We start from the raw sequence: 8,137 nt of genomic DNA on the forward strand, positions 1-8,137 counted from the left end.
GTGGACTCAGGAACAGCACTGTGTATGTGTCACTGCCTAGTACTATATGAAATGGCAAATAAGCTCACAGCAGTTCTCCCAAATAGATGTGGAACACAAGTGAAAACATTCTAGATTCTCTAGTTCTAGCAAATGGTAGAACCAGAGAAGGAAACACAATGCTAGTGTAACCGTGATGAACTGGCTGACTTGAGCTGTCAATGTGCTATCTGAATGGACTCCATGACCACTGGGAATGCATACAAAGCAACTGGAACATTTAACCTTTCACACAGGTTCAAATATTAATGCTCATTCTTCTTCTTGTCTTTTTTCACTTTCTTCTTTCCCAAACTCTTAGTTGACTCCTCAGGGATACTTGTGAAGTTCTTCTCCACCAGGATGTTCCTGGCATAGTTGATTGCTTGAAGCAATCAGGTCCTAACAGGATCCCTCCATCCCAGTGAGATACTGTCACCATGACATTCTTCACATTCAAAATCTCCATGAGGTGAAAAAGGTGGTCCCCAGCAGCTGCTTCTCCAACATCTTCACAGTCCTGTGAGAAGGTCTGTTTATCCTCACAGTATATCCTGCAGGCAATCTTCTTATTCCCATAAAACGTGACAAGAACCATTTTCGCCTGTTCAAGACAGACAAGGGGGGGGGGGCACACGTGCCTGAAAAGTGCTCCTTCAGCATGATATAGCTGTCTCCTGAGAGGCTCTGCCAGTGCATGACAAATACAGAGGTGGATGGTCTCAGCCAGCCATTGAACTGAGCACAGGGTCCCTAATGGAGGAGCTAGAGAAAGAACCCAAGGAGCTGAAGGGGTTTGCAGCCCCATAGGAGGAACAACGATATGAACCAACCAGTACCCCCAGAGATCCCAGGAACTAAACCACCAACCAAAGAGTACACATGGAGGGACCCATGGCTCCAGCTGCATATGTAGCAGAGAATGGCCTTGTTGGACATCAAAGGAAGGAGAGGCCCTTGGCCCTGAGAAGGCTCAATGCCTCAGTGTAGGGGAATGCTAGGACAGGGAAGCAGGAGTGGGTGGGTTAGTGAACAGGGGCAGGGGGAATGGGTTAGGGGTTTTCAGAGGGGAAACCAGGAAAGCGGATAACATTTGAATGTAAATAAAGAAAATATCTAATAAAAAAATAAGAAAAGTGCTTCTTCGGTCTGTAACAAGAATGCCATGAGCAACTGGAGGCAATTCTTCTGTTTCTGGTGTGCTTTCACTGATTTTGAGGTCTAATGTTTTAACAGAATTTCGAGCGGGCATTCTAGAACAGGGTCATCTCCACATTCAACCACTTCCTCTTCAGTTTTCTTCTTGACATTTGGGCCTGGCTCTGTTATTTGAGATTTCTGTATCAGAGCATCTCTTATTTTCTCCACCCACTGGAAAAGAATACATTCCCTCTTTACACACACACACACACACACACACACACACACACATACACACACACACACACATACACACATACATATATCCTCAAGGCTATTTGATAAGTCTGCACGTTCTTGCCCTTTCAGCCAAGGGGCATTAAGCTGATAAACAGGTGGTGTCAATTTGGGGTCATTCATGCAGTCATTGATTCCAGTACAAAATATTTTGCCACGCTCATCACTGACACACCACTCCTCGCCATAAATGGCTGCCATTGCTTCAGTTTCTTCACACTGCCCCTGGTCACTCCCTAGCTCCACTTCAGCCACAGTGCTCTGGACCAGCTACACCACCTCCAAATGCCCAAGTCGGAAAGAGTACAACCCTGTTCTCAACAGGAACATTATTTAATTAGGCAGAATCTCTCTTCTCACTTGGGGACAGCCAAAGTCTTCTGAGGATTTTGTGAGTATTTACTTCCCACTCTAGCATGTAAACCTTTTGTAGCCTGCCTTCAAAGCTTTACTAATACTGGCATGTCTTAGTAGGTGGGTCCCCTACCCTTCAACTGAGGTGAGTACCATTTCTAAACCAAACAAATGATGAAGAGCAGTTCAACTCTCTGAGATAAAGGAGACCCATCTCCCTGGGGTGTCAGGCAGGAAATAAACAATGTCAAAAGGTTACTGTTAATGATGTCTATATTTAAATATCTTTGTATTTTCCTTAAAATACGCTAAGATTCTGGGGCAGGGGCAATTTGCCATCCTCACTGACAGCTTCATTGAATGAATGCATTCGCTGACCTACCAGCTAAGCTGCCTTCAAGACAGCACCAGTCACGATTAAGACTCCTCCACAGATGCCTCGTGTAAGGTACATGACAACCACAGCTAATCGCTACTAAAGCACAGCCCTGCTTCCTAAGTTGCACACTGTTCACAGTTTTCTCAAACAGACTGTCCTGAACTTGACACCTTCCCAAGTTTCAGTGAAACCTAGATGATCTTGCAACTGGTGCATTTCCCCCTTGTGGATCTAGCTGAAGACATCTGTGAGTGGTGCAAAGAGAAAGACCCCATGACTGGTATGAGCATAGTCCTTCCTTAAAATGAAGGTCTTCTATGAGTGATGTAAACACCCCCTTTCTAGCTCTAAACACATGTTCACTGTGAGCATACTGGGAGACATTCTGTGCTAAACACCATCCTCCCTCTGATACTATAATACCTGATATAGTAAGAAAGACTTCTCTTGGGTCATCTCTATAGCTTCCTTTGATTCTCATCATTAGTAGAGTTATATGTAACAGAAAGGAGGATGCAACTGTAGCCATGGACATGACAGAGACAGTAATAGGAATGATATAATGGCAACTACAGCAGCAACAGGTATCAAGGCAAGGGCATCAGAGAGGCAAAATCAACAGCTGGTAGCAGAGGAAGCAGCCTCAAAAACAATAGCAGCCACCTTCAGGATGGTGGTGGTGGTGACAGGGGCAGCAGTGAGTGGAGGCAGCTGAAGAGGTCCAGAGAATGCCCAGGACAGAAATAAGAAACAGAAGATATACTCTAGGCTAGGCTGAGAATCCATTATAGGATCTGCTGTCAATGTCTGGGAAACCCAGCTTCCTAGACCTGTGTCAGAGCTGTAGTGTGTGTCACAATAGAGCTAAGAATTAAGCACCCCAGTGGCCTGCACCAGAGTAGTAATAAAGAGAAGCAGCAAGCTTTCAGCCACTGCCCTTCTGCTGCCAGAAATTAATGGTAAAGAGACTGGTGGGTATCAGGACTGTCTCTTCATCTACCCATAATTCCCACTTGAAGCAACCAAAAGACCTGCAGTTGATCAGTGACACAACACAGATGTTAGCGGAGGTCACAGTTCAGCTGCCATTTCATACCAGCAGCCCATTACCCCAAAACAGTAGTTTAAACACTTTTAAGACTTTTGATGGTCTATGACATGGGATGAACAGAACATTTCCATGTGCATTTTTCCAGTTCTATAGAAAATAGAAATTCTGTCACATGGGACATTCTCTTTAGAACTTTTTAAATAGTCATACATGTATATAGTGAGTTTTTGTCAAATCTGCCCATTTGTAATTCCTCTTCTATCTTCCCTACTATTTCCCCCTATTTCATGTGCTCTTTATGTGTATTGACTGAATAATGCCTATGTGAACATGATTAGCCTCCACAGCAAGCATCTTGTGATTTTCCTGAAATCACTGAAATATTGAGGTGAGTCTTAGGCTTGCATACCTCTTATTCACACAGATACAGCATATGAAACAAATTCATATCCATACTGACAATTATATTGAATGAGAATGAGAAGAGGAAGGGCATGAAAGAAGCCAGCACACTCTCTCCTTAACTCACATGGTCAAAACAGGTCAAAACGTGCTGGGATCTATCCACAGCTACAAGTACGCCAACACTGTAAATATTTATTTGACTCTCTGCCCGGTGTGCTATTTATTCAGTAACCATTCCCAGTTGTCAGTTTTCATTGTCTTTCTTTGGAACTGTTGCTTTTATGTCTGTATTTAACTGCCATTCTCTGTGTTACTTCTAACTCTCCCTGTATCCATCTGTCCTTTGATACATGACAAAGAATCAAGAATCTATAGAAATGTAAGGCTATGGTATCGTTTCTGTTATCAACATTATTACTCATGTTAAGACATAGCTAAATGCCTTCTCCATTCATACTCTTACACCTACAAATTTTCCTCCTGCTTCTTGTCTTATCTGGGCCTCCACAGCTTTCTCAGAATATACCACATAAATATTCATCATAGAAGCAGAAATAATTTTTTCATTAATGCCATTTAAAGTTTTTGAAAACATTATCCTGAACACTGTACGTATATCACTTCTCCCTACCTCAAACCCCTCCTGTCCCCTCTTCCAATTTTATTATCTCTTTTTTCAATAATTATTGTTACATGTACACACACACACACACACACACACACACTCAATGTGCCCTACTGAATAGATTTGACATTTCCCATATGCATGTGTATCTAGTGCTGGCCACTTGGGTCTTGAAATCCTATCTGTGAGCTCCTTCCTGAAGGAAACTAATTCTCCCTCTCCCTGAAACACTGGCCACTTGTTGCATTTTATCTAGAGACGAGACCATGTGGGATTTCCTGTGTTTACATTAGCATGTCAACTGTTATTGTCATTATGCTGGTCTTGTTCATGCAATCATACTATTGACAAGTTCATGGGTGCATTTTCCATGTTGTGTCTATAAGACTATCTATTAGGCAGTAGGCATCCTGGGGCTTTGGCTCTTATACAACCTTTCTGTCCATTCTTCTGCACTTTTCCCTGAGCCTTTAGCATGGAGGTTGTACCACAGATATGTCAGTTGGAGTTGGGCCCTCACATTAACTTATTCATATTCTCTGCATTTTGACCTGTTCTAGGTCTCTGTAATGGTCTCCATCTGTTGTAAAGAAAAGGAAGGCTTTCTGAAGAAGGGTGAGAGCTACAGTTATCATTAGATAGATAGATAGATAGATAGATAGATAGAGCAATCAATAGATGGATAATAGGATATATGTTATCTATGTGTATATAAATATATTATAGATATATACACAAATGTATATTATATGTATATATTATATATACATACATATATAAAATAAATTCTTTCTATAGTATATATGTGTGTATGTGTATATATATATGTATATATATACACATATATATCAGGGATTATATATACCTATTTTGTGTGTGTGTGTGATTCATTATATATGTAAATATTCGGAAGACAGAGAAAAAGTTTTTAATCTGGAAGTAGGGAGCCAAGCAACACTCATTAAACTTCATCTGTAAATAAAATGATTCTAGTGAAACTAGAAAAGAAATTCCAAAGATGTATTTTTTGACCTAAGAAAGCTTAACATCTCATCAGAGTGACAAGTCACGCAATGAGGAGTGGGAGGGACATCACCATGGTGTGGAGAGAATCTCCGTTCAGATAGAGACGCAAATCTGAAGCAAACAGGTAAGGATTTCTTAAAAGAAGTATGAAAAGGAAAGAAGTATTAGAGAGTTAAAGTGACTAGGGGCACTCTGGCTACACCATCAATGGTAGTCTGCCATTTCCCGTAGCTTTCACCTTAACCTGGTAACTACTGCATTCGCTGATGGTTTTTTTCATTTCAGATGGCTCAGCCATTAAAGGTTAGGCTCACAAAGAGAAATATTGTAAGCATCTCTGAAACTTAAGGCCTAATATATCTTCCTTTGAGCATTTTTTAAATTTTATTTATTTATTTATTTATTTATTTATTTATTTATTTATTTTGCTTCTAGTTTACATTTTCATTTGGTACAATGACAACCTACTTCTCTAGTGCTTTCAGAGGTTTCAGGTAAGAGTTGTTGTTGCTTGTTTGTTTTTTTTTTCATTTTGGTTGTTTGGATTTTGGTTTGGTTTGGTTCAGGTTTTGGTCCTTTTAGGTACATGTTTTTAACAAGGTGTACGAAAGCAACTTTTAAAAGGCAGTTCTGCTGTATCTGCCTTTGAGACCTTGTTTCCTCCTTGGCCAAGGCTGTGTTCACTCTCTCTGCAGAGATCAGGTTATAAAATCGGCTCCTCCATACAGAAGTTAAAAAAGTCAAAGGGAATTTATGTGGATGAACTCCTGAGTCTACTGGACACCTGATCAATAAGCTCCAGTCCTAAAATACAGTCAATATCTCTACCTTTTCCAAAAATTTTCATCTTCCTTTTCACATTTGACACTTAAGTTGATAAAGTGGATGTTGCTTAAAAATTAAAATTCATCTTGAAAAGAAAGATCACGCTTTTAAAGAAGAAGCCATATCTCTGCTAGCAGACGAGTTTCTTTCTATTTACTTTGTTTTCTTTATGCCTGTTACTGGTTGAAGAAGAGGCTACAACCAACCATTGGACTGGACATGTGGTCCCCAATGGAGGACATGGAGGGTGGTCTGGAGAAGATGAAGGGGTTTACAGCCCCATGGGAAGAACAATGATTTCTGCCACCCAGATGCCCTAGTACTCCCAGGGACTAAACCATCATCAACCAAGGGGTACACATGGTTCCAGCCAAAAATGTGGCAAAGGAATGTCTTGTTGGGCATCAGTGGGAGGAGTGGTCCTTGATCAGGTGACAGCTCAATAGGTGCCCCAACAAAGGAAAATCGAGGGGGGGAGGTAGGAATTGGTTGGGTGGAGGAGTATATACATGGAGATGGGGGCAGGAGGAGGGGCTGGAGGTCTTTGGGGAGGGGGGAAATCGGGAAAAGTTTTACCATTGGCAATGTAAATGAAGACTATATTCAATTAAAAACAACAACAATAAAAAAAAAAAGCGAAGATGCTACACATGGCAACCCCCACCCTAGCCCTGCCATGCCCCCACAGTACTCCACACACCTGCCTGTCAGAGACATCCAATGCCAAATTCAATTGTAAATGGAATAATATAAATTTTAGACAGCCTTCTGAGATCAATGGAACAGCTGGGACAAAAGTCTTCCTGCCGCCATTTGTACCAGGAAGCTGGGAGACTCCATGGATGTCTGTGCATAGCCTGCCAGGAGAGAGTAATCTCCCAGCAGACTTTCACTTTTGAGCCCAGATGTGAGATCTCCACCTTCTCTCTAGAGGGGATCCAGCTAGGAGCACACAAGGCCTAAGATCAGTGGAGCAGCTGGGACCAAAGTCTTCCTGCCCACTGCCATTTGCACCAGGGAGTCGGGAAACTCCACAGTCTTCTGTGCATAGCCCACCAGGAGAGAGAAATCTCCCAGCAGTGCTTTCACTTTTGAGCTCAGAGGAATATGGGCACAGGCTTATAGGCCCATAGGAGGAACAAACTCCAGCCAGAGACAAGAATACCAACTAGTACCAGATGGCAAAAGGCAAGCACAAGAACACTGCCAACAGAAACCAAGGCCCCATGGCAACATCAGAACCTAGTTCTCCCCCCACAGCAAGTCCTGGATACCCCCAACACACTGGAAAACCAAGAGTTGAATTTAAAATCGCATCTCATGACGGTGATAGTGGGCTTCAAGAAAGACTTAAATAACTCCCTTAAAGAAATACAGGAGAACATCAGTCAACAGGTAAAAGCCCTTAAAGAGGAAACACAAAAATCCCTTAAAGAAATACAGTAGATCATGGGTCAACAGGCAGAAGCCCTTAAAGAAGAAACACAAAAATCACTTAAAGAATTACAGGAAAACACAAGCAATCAAGTGAAGGAACTGAACAAAACCATCCATGATCTAAAAGTGGAAGTAGAAACAATAAAGAAATCACGAAGTGAGACATCTCTGGAGATTGAAAACCTTGGAAAGAATCCAGGAGTCATAGATGCTAGCATCAACAACAGAATATAAGAGACAGAAGAAAGAACTTTAGGTGTTCAAGATACCATAGAAAACATTGACTCAACAGTCAAAGAAAATGCAAAATGCATAAAACTGGTAACTCAAAACATCCAGGAACTCCAGGACACAATGAGAAGACCAAACCTAAGGATTATAGGTATAGACCAGACTGAGGATTTACATCTTAAAGGCCCAGTAAATATCTTCAACAAAATTGTAGAAGAAAACTTCCCTAACCTAGAGAATGAGATGCCCATGAACATACAAGAAGCCTTCAGAACTCCAAACAGACTGGACCAGAACAGAAAATCCTCCCGGAACATAATAATCAAAACACCAAATTAACTAAACAAAG

General features: G+C 41.5%; 1 pseudogene; it reads right to left on the reverse strand.

The window, feature by feature from the left end:
* Positions 1–284: 284 nt before the first annotated feature.
* Positions 285–1,704, reverse strand: LOC127667028 (protein IMPACT-like; annotated as a pseudogene).
* Between the last annotated feature and the right edge of the window lie 6,433 nt (positions 1,705–8,137).

Source organism: Apodemus sylvaticus, chromosome 16 (assembly GCF_947179515.1).
Source record: "Apodemus sylvaticus chromosome 16, mApoSyl1.1, whole genome shotgun sequence".
In the NCBI taxonomy this organism is placed as follows: Eukaryota; Metazoa; Chordata; class Mammalia; order Rodentia; family Muridae; genus Apodemus; species Apodemus sylvaticus.